General features: G+C 42.0%; 1 long non-coding RNA gene across 2 annotated transcripts; it reads right to left on the reverse strand.

The window, feature by feature from the left end:
* Positions 1-221: 221 nt before the first annotated feature.
* On the reverse strand, positions 222-13,294 carry LOC306817673. Of its 2 annotated transcripts, none has more exons than XR_013778053.1 (4): positions 13,186-13,294; positions 9,469-9,593; positions 9,287-9,370; positions 222-300 (listed from the first exon to the last, which is right to left on the reverse strand). It is a non-coding gene; the product is annotated as an uncharacterized lncRNA (long non-coding RNA). The 2 variants fall into 2 exon arrangements; XR_013778054.1 differs by lacking the exon at positions 13,186-13,294 and adding an exon at positions 12,975-13,081.
* Between the last annotated feature and the right edge of the window lie 742 nt (positions 13,295-14,036).

The following is a 14,036-nucleotide window of genomic DNA, read 5'->3' on the forward strand; positions in this document are numbered from 1 at the left end:
CCTGTATGTTTTTTTCCTCGAGTATAAATTTAGCGTTTTAACTGATTTTGTAGAAGCTCGCAGAGAAGCTCTCAGAATAAACCTCGTCCCTGTGGGTTTTTTCCACCCCCCTACCTCATGAGGTTCCCAGCCGCCCTGTACAGTCTGTCTGACAGCGCTCTGTCAGGCCCCGGCCTCGTCTTCATCCCCCCCTTTTGTTGCCATAGAAACCGTCAGCCTTGTAAAAGTACAGGCAAGTGGATGGTCTTGGAAAAAGGACAGTGAGTGGTAGTGATGGTTGGCCACACCGCGCTGCGAGAGCTGCAAAAACAAAGAGAAATAATTGGCTCTGTGTTTTCTGAGAGACCACAGTCAGTGTTTTACGCTGCTGAGGTCGAGTTTATGGGACGCTGTCACATCCGGATGTTTCTGGTGATTTTAGCAGTTTGAAGCGTGAACTAATTACGGGGGGGGGGGGGGGGGGGGGGGGGGTTGACTTATTAGTCATGCAACCTCTCCAAAGTCAGCAACAATCAAAATAACCATGACCACAAGAGATCCAGGAACTGAAGTGTCTTTAAAGGACGGAGACAACATTTTTAAAGTTCACATCCTGCTCGTGATTAGTCACTTCACCGAGGACTGGGAAGGATATTTAGCAGGATCATTCTGGTACATAACGAAGAGCTTGTGCGTCTTGATGATGTGCATCTTCTGCTCCTTATTTCTCATTTTGCATCACCCAACCAAAAAAAAAATATATGTCCAAACATTTGTTAGAAGAAATAAAGGACAATTGGAATTTCAGGGGCAGTCCTCCTGAAATATTGGGAATAATGGGATATTTCAGTTTGATGTATAATAATTTAGATACAACCTTTTAATCATTAATATTCGGATGTTTGTATTGTTGAAATACAAAACAGTTCTGCAGCATCTGAGCTACGTGTCCAGTTTTCCTTGTCATGCAACACCTCGTCCATGTAATGGTGTCAAATGACACTTTTACTTTAACATGGGCAGCGAGTGTAAACATGTAATGCTCACTTTCAAACCGTACACATCACACAGCTGTGCATCTCCTCACCCTGCAGGCGCTCTTAAGGAGGCCTGCACTTAAATGGAAGAGTCAGTATTTAGCAACCTCTCATTCATCTGGGTGGAAAGCATTTATTTTTTCTCCAACAACATTTCTTAAAGTTTATGCAAAGTAAGTTTAGCTTTCATGCAGCGAGGCTGAAGCTGAAAGTGAATTTCAAATGTGCACAAACTGAAAGTCTGGGTATTATAAATCATATTTTTCTGCAGAAATGAAGTCAAGTAAAACCATAAGCTCGCCAATAATAAGCCAATGAATCTGAAACTTCTTCTACTACAAGCTCATCTGTTCCTTTGTTTACAGGTTGACAGACTGACCGGTGTTACTGCTACATGTCGCTCTCATTCATAAAAATAAAAAAAACACTTAATGACAGAAAATCCCATCAGCAGTTCATCAGCTCACACATTTGTTATGCAACCACACAAGTCTATTTAGGGCATCTTCACAGGGATTTGGTCATCAATAATGAATGTCTCGCCCCTGTTTCAGAGCCGGCTGGGTTAAGTCTTTATCACACGTTCACAGGAAGCAGCGCGGCTGTAGCCTGAGAGCTAATTTACCAAACATTAAAGAGGCACCATGTATACTGTAGCCCTGCAGGGCGTACACAAGCTGTTCCCTTTGGAGCTTTATATACGAACGTGTGAGGCTGTGATATCACCGTCAGCTGCCCCGTATTTTATAATGAGCGCATCCATTCTGAGCTCCTCTCCTTTGTTTATCGCAGATAAAAAATATATTTGATAAAATAATAGAGGCTTGTTCTACCCTAAAACCAGAAAATATGGGTGACTTAAATGTAAACTGTCTAATTCACAAACTGTGGCGCTAATGGCCCCAAGCAGTGAACATTTTACCACCTGCTGCGAGTTGTTAAAGTCAGTATTCATAACCAGGAAAGGGAAAACTCTTCTACCTCTGTTACCTTAAAATAAATGATCTGTAAAAAAGTTAGTGGCAACCCCACCGGCAAATATGAGCACACTTTGACCATGGTCGTTTTTTTTTTTGTTTTTTTTTATAAACCCAGACTCCTCTGGCTGGTCAGAACGTAGATCACATCCTTTAAATAAACCGTCAAAGGTGCAAGCTTCCTCGTCTCTCATGATGAGTACAAAGCTCAGCTCCACGCGGCGGGGAGAGGAAATGCTGACGGCTCAACTTTGCAGAAACAGGAATAACGTAAGCAAACTGCAGAGAGAGGAAAAGTCAGCACATTTAGACTCAGCTGATCGCCGGCACTTTGGATGCACAATTCAAGAAGCTTCTTAGTACATTTCCACCAGACTTAGGACGTCTAGTTTTACACAAGACTTGACTCGTGAGTGAACTACCACACCAAAAAGATATTCCCTTCGTCTTTACAACAAATGATATAAAACGTCTAGGATAGCTGGAGCTCTGCATTTGAGCATCTTGTATGTGATATAAATGTGCCTTTAGCAGCAGTACAGGTAACCTCGTGTGTAACTGTGTAAGGTCCACGCAGCCAAACAATGAAACCTGCAGAGTGATAGTTTATTTCAACCCACTCGATATTTCACTGTGACATGTTATACCGTGCTAAATGCAGATGTTTACAGAAACTTTAGAGAAGCAGGGACAAAGCTGTAAAAAATGCTGAAGAAAAGTGCAGCAAGACGACTTTTGATCAGTAAGACAAGTTTTCAAATGAAGGCAGAGTTTAAAGACGATATAAGCAGTGCAACATTTTGTGTTGAAACAAATGCAAAACAGACTTCAGAGGAGGGATGATAAATTATAAATACAGTGTGTGTGTGTGTGTGTGTGTGTGTGTGTGTGTGTTCACTGCATCACAGCGAAATGTTTCAGGAGCTGTAAGAAAAATGTCGTAACCGCTCAGAGTAATCATCATCATCACGGTTTCAGTGGATGAGAAAAATCGGTTTGGATTCATAAACGTGGATCAGAGAAGGACTGTGTTCTGTTCTGTTTGAAGCAGCATGAAACGTGTTGTTCAGGGGGAAATTTGGACAAATGATTGCAGAAGAAGCTGCTTTGCCTTTTTTAAGGCAGGTGAAGTGTTTTGTGAAAAGATTTATTCCTGCATGCTGAAATTTTGGATTTATTGGGAAAGTCTCTGGCTGAATATTGTCCCGAGCGTCGGCTGTGATAAGTGACGTTTAAACTCAGAGAGCCTCTTTTTCTCCCTCTTCTATCCTCGATCGGTCTACACTGTTTGTTACAAAAAGATATTAGACACTGCAGTCCCACAGTTCATTGCTCCTTTAATATTTTAGAGATACGAGCAGTGTTGCAAGCTTCTGTTGTTAATGGACGACCAGTATTGTCTCGTTTGTTTAGACTTCCCCCTCTTCACATTACTCACTGATCTCATCACACTTTCAATTTCAACCAAAGAAGAATTGCATTTTTAAAAAACTACTTATGACTCACAAAATCAGCTTTTTCTCATTTCCTTTTTTTCAAGCACAGCCGTCGTCTCAGTGATGTCGGAGCAATCGGTTTCTGAAGAAGCGTTTTGAAGTCAAACAGTGTCTGTCGCCATGTTGGAAATGTTGACTCCAACATACCTTCAATCCATCTAAAAACAGGCAAAGAGGCAGAGCTGGACAACACTCTTGTTTTAACAGTGTTTTGTTATTTCTCACAGGAAGTTTCTTTTTCTTTTTTTTTCTCACAACGTTGTCATAAATAATCCTGATAAACTTTGGGATGTTTGTCTCGAAGAAGCTTTTGGACTTCCAGGTCCAAGTCCAGCGTGGGAATTGTGGAGCATTGCTCAGAACGTGGGAGCACGAGGAAACAAGGCACCAACTAAGTGAACATGGTGTGCCAGTTCGACTTCGGGATATTCATCTTAGTACATATTCAGTCGGCTTGAGATGCTTACATTTATTTAAAAAGTCCAGTTTCTTTTTTTTTAAGCTGCATGTAAACATAGTGAGCATTCTTTCCCGACAGGCTCAGAGTCAAACAGGCACAAACAAAGTGTTTGTTGTTACCTGATGTGACTTCTGACAATCACCACATTCAAATTCCTTCTCTCTTTATTTTTTCCTCCTCTGTGCCGTCTCTGAAACAATCATACATGTGACAGTATCGTTCCTGGGAGAGAAATGCATGTACCTGTCTGCGAGACAGAATATTAAAGGGAGGGGGAGAGCTGAAGGAGGGAGAGACGAGGCGAGGGAGGGAGATAGGAGAGGGGGGAGGGGCTGGTATGATGACAGAAAGAGGAAGTGATGAAGTGTGTTAGATTACAGGGTGACATTGAAACAAGCCTCTCTGTCCTTTTTTTTTCTTGCTCCATCCGCCTCCTCCACTGCTCGCTCGCTCGCTCTCTCTCACCCTCCCCCTCCCCCCCACTCACACACCTCCCACCTGCCTCCCCTTTCCTCCCCCTCCAAGGGCCTCCTAGCGGCCTGGTGGCAGCGCACGAGTGCCCGTCAGCGCTTCGGAGTGTCACAAACATTTTCCCAAGGCGGACGTGAACGGGTTGATTGTCCTTCGCCAAAACGCTGCACGGCAGGGAAAGAAAGAGGGGGAGGGGAAGAAGGAGGTGAAATGAATGCGAGAGGACAGGAGGAGGAGAAAAGTAGAAGACAGGAGAGGAAATGAAAGGGGAGAGAAGGAAATGAGAAAATAGGAGAGAAAGAGGAGAAAAAAAATGACAGGGTTGAGTGAAGCGATAAGAGGGCAGGGCAGCGATAAACAGAGGGAAGAAGAGAGAGAGGAAGAAAGAGAGAGGAGGAGGGGAAAGATTTAAGGAGCAGAGGAAATGAAACCGGAGGAAAGAAAGGGTGTAAGTGCAGACAGAGGTGATGGTGAGAAGAAGGGAAGATGGTGAGAACAGGTGAAAAGACGAGCAAGCAGGGTGCAGTTACGTCGGGCGCCTCATGTAAAGAGGCTACAGTCCTCATTGCAGCGGTCATGGGTTTGAATCCGACCTCATCCAACCTTTTTCTGCATGCCATCCCCTCTCTCTCCTCCCAGGAATTTTCTGCCTCTTTTCAGTCTATTTTACATATTGTACGTTTCTTTTTGCTGTTTCTGTTTTTAACTGTTAATCGCCTTTTATTGCTTTAAAGCATTTTGTGATCGTTATCTGTGAAAGGTGCTCTATAAATAAACGTTACATACTTATCGAATAAAGGCAAAAATGGCCAAAAAAAATTACACCCCAAAAAAGAAATGCCAGCAAATGTGTGGGGGGAGGTCGAAGAAGGTAAGTAAAGAAATAGCAGAGAGGGGGGACTACATTTAAAGGATGCAGATTTCTTAATCCAACTTTCATAAAAAAAAGAAAAAAAAAAAAGAGTGCTGTCAGTTTATTGAGAGTGTCATAATCCAAGCCAGGAGTTGACATGAACTCACCAGACTGTGTGCAAATCTATTGAGCCTGACTCTAGTGAACCTTCGTCAGGCTCGTTAATGGGCTGCGGGAATCTATATGAAGGGTCACACACCAACAAAGGGTTAATTAATGTGACAAACACCGGGTCAAAGACCTTTGAAATCCTGGAAGGACCACCCGTATGTGGTGAAGTGCTTCAGGATGGTGTTGCGTAAACGGATTTCAAACCATCATCTAAAACCTGATGACGACATCTGGGAACAAAAACCAACTTCTCAAATCTAAAAATGCATCAAACATAAACAGGTTTAAAGTGTTTCTGGTTCCTGCTGTCTGACATACTGCCTGAGGAATGCATGCACATCTACACTTGTTAATGCAAGGTATCTCCATCTAAGTACACTACGTAACAGGACCGAACGTTACATGCAGCTACTGCTACAGCTAACGAGGACCGAGACGTATGTGCCTAAACATGCACAAGACACCTGGAAAACACACCAAAGGGCAATAAAAGAAGAACATGGGCCCTTTAACGGATTTGTTTTCCTATAATCAGACTTCTACTTTTAACAGCTCATAAGTCAGTTCTGTGATTTCAGCCTTTAAACCGCTCTGCAGATGTGCGATGTGCTGAGAAAGGATTCAAATGCATGATGCAGATCTGGAGCTTTTGCTAATTAACTGTTCACTAAGCTCATTCCCCTGAACGATGATTATCTCATCATGGCTTTGCAACTGTAACCAGGCAGAGCAGGTCTGTGTAGCATTGGGTTCTACCTGCTGAAGCGGTGTGTATGGGACACTCAAAGTGAAGTCAGTGTTTCCTCAGGAAACAACCGACAGGCTTTTGTTTTAGCTAGCAGTTAGTGCTGAACAACCTAAAGACAAGACTTCCATGTCCGTGAGCTGCCATTGTTTGCAGTCCAATCAGCAGCTTGAGAAGTGAAAGTGTGTTTAAGCTTCCATTCATCCGTTTCAGGAGTCTCAATTCAACTGTAAATAATAAGTTACACAGAGGCTTCACTTCGGATCTCTTCAGCAGCAGGAACCAGAAAACGGTTTTCTTGTAATTTACTAGATTATCAGGTTTCTAGTTGTTTGCAGAAATAACATCATCATGGGGAGGGAGGGAGGGAGAGAGAGAGAACATTCAGGAAAGGAGCCACAGGCTGGATTGAAACCCAAGCTGTCTGCTATCAAGGACTTAAGCCACAAGCACCCAGCACCCCAAGAAAACAACTTTTACAATGTTTTCATGCTGAATGGAGGTCTGAGTTCCACAGAGTCAGGAAACCGTAGAGCTGACTTTTTTTGTCTAAAACCGATTTGTGTGTAGATGTTTGTGAAGAGATAAATAAATAATAAGATGGGAGTCAGGATGTCATTACATTTGTTTGTGTTCTGCCATGCTTTCGCTCTCCTACAGGTTTTTTTTGCTGCGTACATAAAGGCCTGCTGATATGATCCTCGGACTGTGAATGTGCAACACATCTTAAATCAAACCCCTGAGATTCTATACTGACTTCATAAAGTGCATCTATTAAGTGCTGTTTCTGTTCATTGGGAACAGATTAAAGTTAAACTAAGAGGCATCAAATGTCTCGAAATCAACCACCGACAAAAAAATAATTCTCTGACGTTGACTTTGAAATAAAGTTCTGTCCTGAACACCAGGTACAAAATGCAAAGCAGGAATCATCTAGAAGGCAGCGTTCAGGAGCGGTCTGCCGTCTCCTGAATGATAAACACACACAACCACCAATATCAACTTAACTTCCCAGATATCAGATTTAACAGCTAACAATACAAATCTGGCACCGCTTCCCTGAGCTGCTGTGTGACGCCAAAATGAAAGACTTCCTTTGTTCCTAAATCCCGTCAAAGATGGTGCCAGTGTTTGAACAAAGCTCCGCCCTCCAAAGATCAGCTGCTTTGACATCAGAACCGCATGACTCCTAATTCACTTTAATAACATGTTACTGACCCCGATTATGGGAAAGAGTGTCTTTCTTCTCCATCACAGGGATGAGTGGAGACGATTGTACTGTTTACTGTCAACAGACACTAATCTGTCCTCTTAAACTTTTGACAGTGTTGCTTCATTTCTACAAAGAGGCGTCCAAACTAAGTTGCAACTTTGGCTGATTTTTTAGCTTTTGGAGACTGATATATGAGCCACAATAACCTTTGGAGTCAAGTAAAGTCAATACATGACAAAACATGATGATAATATCTGGATGACACACGGCTCCATGTGTCTTCATTTAAAGCCAAATCAGAAAAGTTCATCTCTTCTGTGTGAGAATCTGATGACGTGATTATGTGACAGACATGTTCCTGTTTCCCAGAGTAACTCCTCTGGACAAGGTTAAAAAAGTTTGGGAGGAGGAAGTTGGTGATTTGTCTCGAGTGACTGACGTCTCGCTCCAGACTTAAAGGCAGGGTTGGTCATTTTCCCAAGATACACTTTTTAAGATTTTGGTTGAAATTGGTCCTGAAAGAAATTAACAACTCATGTGCTCTGAAAAAGAAACGAAAAAAATAAAATAAAAATCTATTGCAGTTGTAAACGTGTAAAAACTTCAACCAATGTTGGCACTGTACATATTTTATGATCCTTTCCCCGCTTGTACGACTACTGGACACATTTCCCCACAAAGCATCGCCCTGGTTAAAGGACCTCACGATGTTCTTAAAGCTGGAGAAGCTTAAGGAAAACTTAAGAGAAATGTGATTCTATCTGGATCCCTGTGATCAACCACATAGCCAAACTAAAGACAGGACAGCTGAGGCTCTCAGATTCAAATTTGATTATTTACACTTTACTCTGTCCTGCAGTTACAATGAATACAAAAATAAAGTGAGTAAATAGAGAGAACATTTAAAGTAACAACTCCACATATTCATAAAAACACCTTGTTGTGTTTGTATTTGTTTGTTTTTGTGTGTGAGCATGGGAACCGTTTCATTTCTCTGCTGATGATTTATCTTTATTAATCTCTATAAAACACATATCTGCATGGACAGTATGTGCAGCCTCTCAAGTGAATTGAAATGATGAACATATTTACAAATTGTTCCTGCTGCAGCCTGTATCTGTTATTCCTCTAGGATCACATTTATTACTTCTTCTTTTTTTCTTCAAACACGTTCACACCCACATGCTTCTATTTTACCACGTGTCAATCACAGCTCACACTGCGATCAGACCCGGAACACCACCACGCTCCTTACCAGGTATAGTGACAAGCTGGGACCACCTCCCCTACCACGTGGGCCCCAGTGGAGCCCACAGACAAACTAGTCCTGGTGCCATCTTCACAAATGACAAAGAGCGGCAAAGAGAAACTAGAAAGAGAAAAGTCTGAGCACTAATGATCCTGCTTAAACCCAAACTGGATTACAATCCTTTTTTTATGATTTCAAATAACCGTTTGTAGGGATTAGAATAAAACACAGTTGTGTTACAGGGATTACATTTCTACAGGAGTTTAATATCAAAGGATCCTTGTTGTCACTATGTTGTCTATTTATCGAACTTTAGAAGAGTTTTAAAGTCAAAGTTTTAATTTTTTTCACTGTGCTGCTGAATCAACTGACATGTATTCATAGGAAAATGTCAGTGATGATAGTCGTCATATTCAGGCAAAAGAGCTTGTGAACAAAAAGGAAAATGTGTCCTGGGGCTGTTTTTGGTCTCCACATTGTTTAACAGGCACACGGCAATGTCAAAGGGAGACGTCTCACTTTCAATTTACGCACACACACACACAAAGCAAACACACCCGTATCACTGGCCTACCTGCATACGCAGATAAAAGCCGCAGCCTTATTCGTATTACATCTGCCGGCTGCTGACTCACTGTGTGCTGACGCTCATTCACATTCCTGCACACCGAACAATGTTTGAGTTGATCCTCAGGGTGCGCCGAACAGAGAGGAGCCTCCTGCAGGGAGAAGACGGTAAAGATTAGCTGTAATTGGAGAGGATTGAGGGGGAAAATGTCAGATGCCTTTCAAGGACAAAAAGGTTGTGTATTCGTACAGATTTGGCAAACGTCAGGTCAGCTACTGTCCCCGAGCCACCGGGTAAAGGACACGTCAGCACATGGTCCCTTCTGTGTCTGAATCTGACTCATCAAACATGTTTCATAAAGTGAACCATGCAGGCTGGGGAACAGAAAGGAGAATACGTTTTTTCTGTGTTAGATATATGAAAGCATAAAGACCAGAGATACACTCACTTTAATCTCCCTCGGTTTCAGACACTCTAAAATGCCCACTCTCAGGTGAATAACAATGCGGTCACAGGTAGTGCAGTTTGATATTAACACAAGACGACTGCACAATGTCTCTCCTGTAGTTAGTCTGCATAGAAGGACAGCATGCATATGTGAACAGACAGTCTGTAGCTCTGTGCCTACAAATGATCACTTCTTATTCACACTTCCTGCCTCCGATCAGACTGTTTTTTTCACGATGTCGTAAACACTGTTTCGCCTCCTGCTGTGTCCTCTGCGTAGTGACAGACTGCAGAGACGATTTAAGGATTCTGTGACAGTGAACAGTGTTCGTCTCCGTCCAGCTCCGTCTCGACGAAGACGGCTGATCAACACAAGTGTGCTTCTGCTCGAGGTTTCAGCCTGTGCGTTCTCTTCATGTACCTCCTTTTAAAGTCAACTTCAAACATCAGCAATTTTCACACATGCAATCCTGAAAATATCGAGATATTCCCGGAGGACTGCTCTGGACATTCTCCTGACCGGGCTGATCAAATATGCACATCGCAGCGGGAGAACTACGTGTATCGTACGATCGTATCACGACATCATCAAAAGAGGAGTAGAACAACAAACTTGTGAAGAGAAAACGTAATGTAGCTGTGCACAGATATCGCATGCATACACTACATGCACCATGCAGCTGTACATAAACATAAACCCCCCCCCCCCTCCTATTGTCTACAGGTGAATTCTACTGATAACATTCTTCTGCATCTCACTCGAGACTTGCTGCCAGAAAAATCCGAGGAGGCTCGCAGGAACACACACATGCAGCTCCTCCTGGAAATATCAGGAGTTTTCTCCAAGTGAGCAAGTCCCAATACATAATCAAAGAAGTGCATTACATGTAAATATATAAAAAAATACTTTTTCCCCCCCATTCAAATTCAATAAAAAACTACTCTAGTTCATTTTACAAAATATGAGCGAAACAAACCTGCATAGGGCAAATATATTAACATGCACATCGTTACAAAAACAGTGATTAAATGAATAATGTGAGAAATGTGCAGCTTCATGACAATCCAACTGCTCAGATAAGCAGAGACGTTTTCTGACTCAGGGGATTGAACCTCAATTATGAAGGAAATATCTCCTGAGCTGTTCAGCCTTAGAAAATGGAGTCAGAAGTAACAGAGAGATAAAATGTGAAAACCACTTAAACGGATGCATGTGGAAAAACTACAGATGCCTCCTGACTTCAATTTATTTTCCTTTCTGTCTACCCTTTCTTGGGAAATAAGATCCACAGCTGTTGAAAGGAAATAATGTTCTGTTAGTTGCAGAACTGGTTTGAACTAAATCTCTATTTACCCTTTTCAAATTGTCTGGAAAGTGTTTCGCCTTCATTTGCATTGTTTTTAACTGCTGTTTGGCTTGTGGGAGAAGATTATCCCAGTGTAACAGCAGTGTGTTATCTCATGCAAAAGAGGAACTGAGCGTTTTGAACATGCAGAGGGAGGTCCGTGATTGGCTGAGAGACAGATGTCGGCCCATCGGCGACCTTGAGGGAGCGGGGAGGAGGTTGAGTCCGCTGAGCTGTTATCAACAGCAGACACCATATCACCTGTATGTGTGCAGACGAGTGGGCGGCTGTGTGTGTGTGCGTGTGTGTGTGTGTTGCAGAAAGTACAGTCCTGTGTTTCAGTGAGTCGGTTTGTGTGTCATAAATACACACTGGGTTTCCTGACCTCGTGTCTTCCTGACTGCCGACAACAAAGGAAAATTCTAAAAACACATCAACAGAGTAAAGGTGTCTCTCGCTGGGTCTCGTCTCTGCTGTACTCACTAAACGTCTCACAAACAGCCCGAGGAATTCATGCAAATGTACGCCCACTTTGCAAATGTAATGAGCTGTTTTGTATGCTTTTAATTTGCTTGTTAATAGACTCTTTTCTGAGAGGAATGCTTTTTTTTTTAAACAGCTCTACCTTTGCACACATTTGTTCCAGTGAACTGCTCAGGAAATTTAAGTCTAAAAAAAATCTCATTTCTGCATTAAATAGTATGTAAATGGATTCTTTCCTTTCAGTTTTTAAATCTCTTTGACGATTAGAGGTTTCATTGTTAGATTATGAAAGATATACAGAAGCAGTGTTAGCGTTGTTGACTCACAGCAAAGGAGGTTCCTGGTTCAATAGCTGTCGGACAGGAGCTTCTCTGTGTGGAGTTTGCATGTTATCCCTCTGCTCCCACAGTCCAAAGACATGCTCCTTCAGTTAATTGTTGACTCAAAAATTGCTTGTAGGTGTGAATGTGATTGTTCCTCTCAACTCAACGGCAGCTGGGATAGCATGCATGGCTAAATTAGCTTGTTTTTACACAGCCCGATAAGACAAAAAAAAAAAACACTCTTGTTAAAACTTTATGAAAAATGAACCCAAAGTGTGTGAAAGGATTTTCATCTCCAAGCAGTTATACCCACAGAACTCACAAACAGAAGTCAGTGATAAAACACAGTCTCATAAATCAGTTTCACAGAGCGCTCGGCTCTCTGTGAGGGTTTTATGGACTTTCTAGAAACAGCAGAGACCAAGGTGACATCTCTGCTCTTTTCACCCACTTCCTGCTCTAATCAGCCAGCTGAGCAGCATTGCTTCTGCAGGGTGGATTGGCAACAGGTGCAAGTGTGTGTGTCTGTGTGTGTGCGTGTGTGTTGTGTAGAGTGTAGGACTGCAGCCAAGCGAGCACAGAGAAGGGGTCAAAGAGCAATGAGATGCAGGAAAGCCAAAACTTCAAAGAGACAACAAACACTACAGATCCTACACTCACACTCTCTAAAACACAGAAAAGTGCAGTTTGTGCTCTCAGGGCCGACGTGAAGAATGATAATTAAACCAAATATGGAGTTTTTGTTTTTTTAAGATGTCCAAAAATGTGTTTTTATTAACCAAATTTAAAACCATAAATGTCAAGAACTTGTTTAGACATGAGGATGGTGATGAATCACATTATAGAGATAGTTGAAGGTCAACATGTATTTGAATGTCAAACAAGCTAACTTGCTTGTCTTTGTCTCCGTGATCATTCTGCCAGAGAATACAGTGCAGACAAGCGTGGCCCTCTAAACCAGAAGGTATACGGCCCATACATACACATATATATCTATACACACATATATATATATATATACACACACATATATATATATATATACACACACACATATATATATATATATATATATATATAACAGCTGCTGTCTCACCTGCACTTCTGAAAATGCCAAACATGAAGACAGTCTTCCCCTGAAATGTACTGTACATACCTCACTGTGCAAAGTTTTGACCAGTTGGACAGGAAGTGGGGTCTCAGGAAGCGGAACATGGCATGAAAAAGGGTGCTTCTGTCCAAATGTTAACAAGTTATCCAAGACGGCAGCCTGACGCCATGACGATGTCACAGGTTTGACGGGCAGAAAATGGAGGATGGACCCAAATGCAGGTAAAAAGAGGTTTGTTCAATTAAACAAAACTCACTGAAAATAAATCCAACATGTCCAAAAACCAAGCGGAGCAAAAACAAAGTTCATCCAAAGGAGCAGGAAACAAACGACAGGCTCAGACTGACACTCGACAATCAACACTGACTAACTGCAAACAATGAACTGACACAGAGGGTAACAAAGACAGACTAAATAGACATGGGGTAATCAGACACAGGTGAGAGTCATGACACAGGTGAGACTAATCAGGGTAATCAACAAGGCGGGAAACACAGAACACTGAGGACAAGTACAAAGTAAAACCAGACACTGACAACACAACTTAAACAGGATATTAAACCAAATTTATTAAACAAAATAAAACAGGAAACACTTAAAACTAGACTAAGAAACATTAAAGACCAAACTAAGAACCTGAAAACACGAGTAACACAGGTATCAAATTTACAGACAACATAGAAGGACCCCCCCACTGCTGACTATTATGTGATGAAATCAATGAAATATAAAATTACAAAATAAAACACACATACATTTGTGTTCCCAGGAACAAAACAAGCCCCTGAATCTGAATCACAGAGACAGTGAATAATGACCTTGTATATCAGAGCAGCTCTGCCTCAAAGACATGTTTGTATTTAACTGAAACTCCACATGACAGCCCCCCCCCCCCCCCCCCCCCCCCCCCCCACACACACACACACACACACACACACACACACACACTATTGTAGAGTGAAATTGGCATGAAGACGAGCTAAAATACTTCCTCCAAACAGCAGCTTGCATTGCTCATCATTTTCAGTTTGTTTTACCATTTGGGTCATTTACATGGAAAGTGTTCAACACATTCTACTACTGAGCAGATGGCTAAGTATTCCTGGA

This window comes from Symphodus melops (genome assembly GCF_947650265.1).
Source record: "Symphodus melops genome assembly, chromosome: 22".
Classification (NCBI taxonomy): Eukaryota; Metazoa; Chordata; class Actinopteri; order Labriformes; family Labridae; genus Symphodus; species Symphodus melops.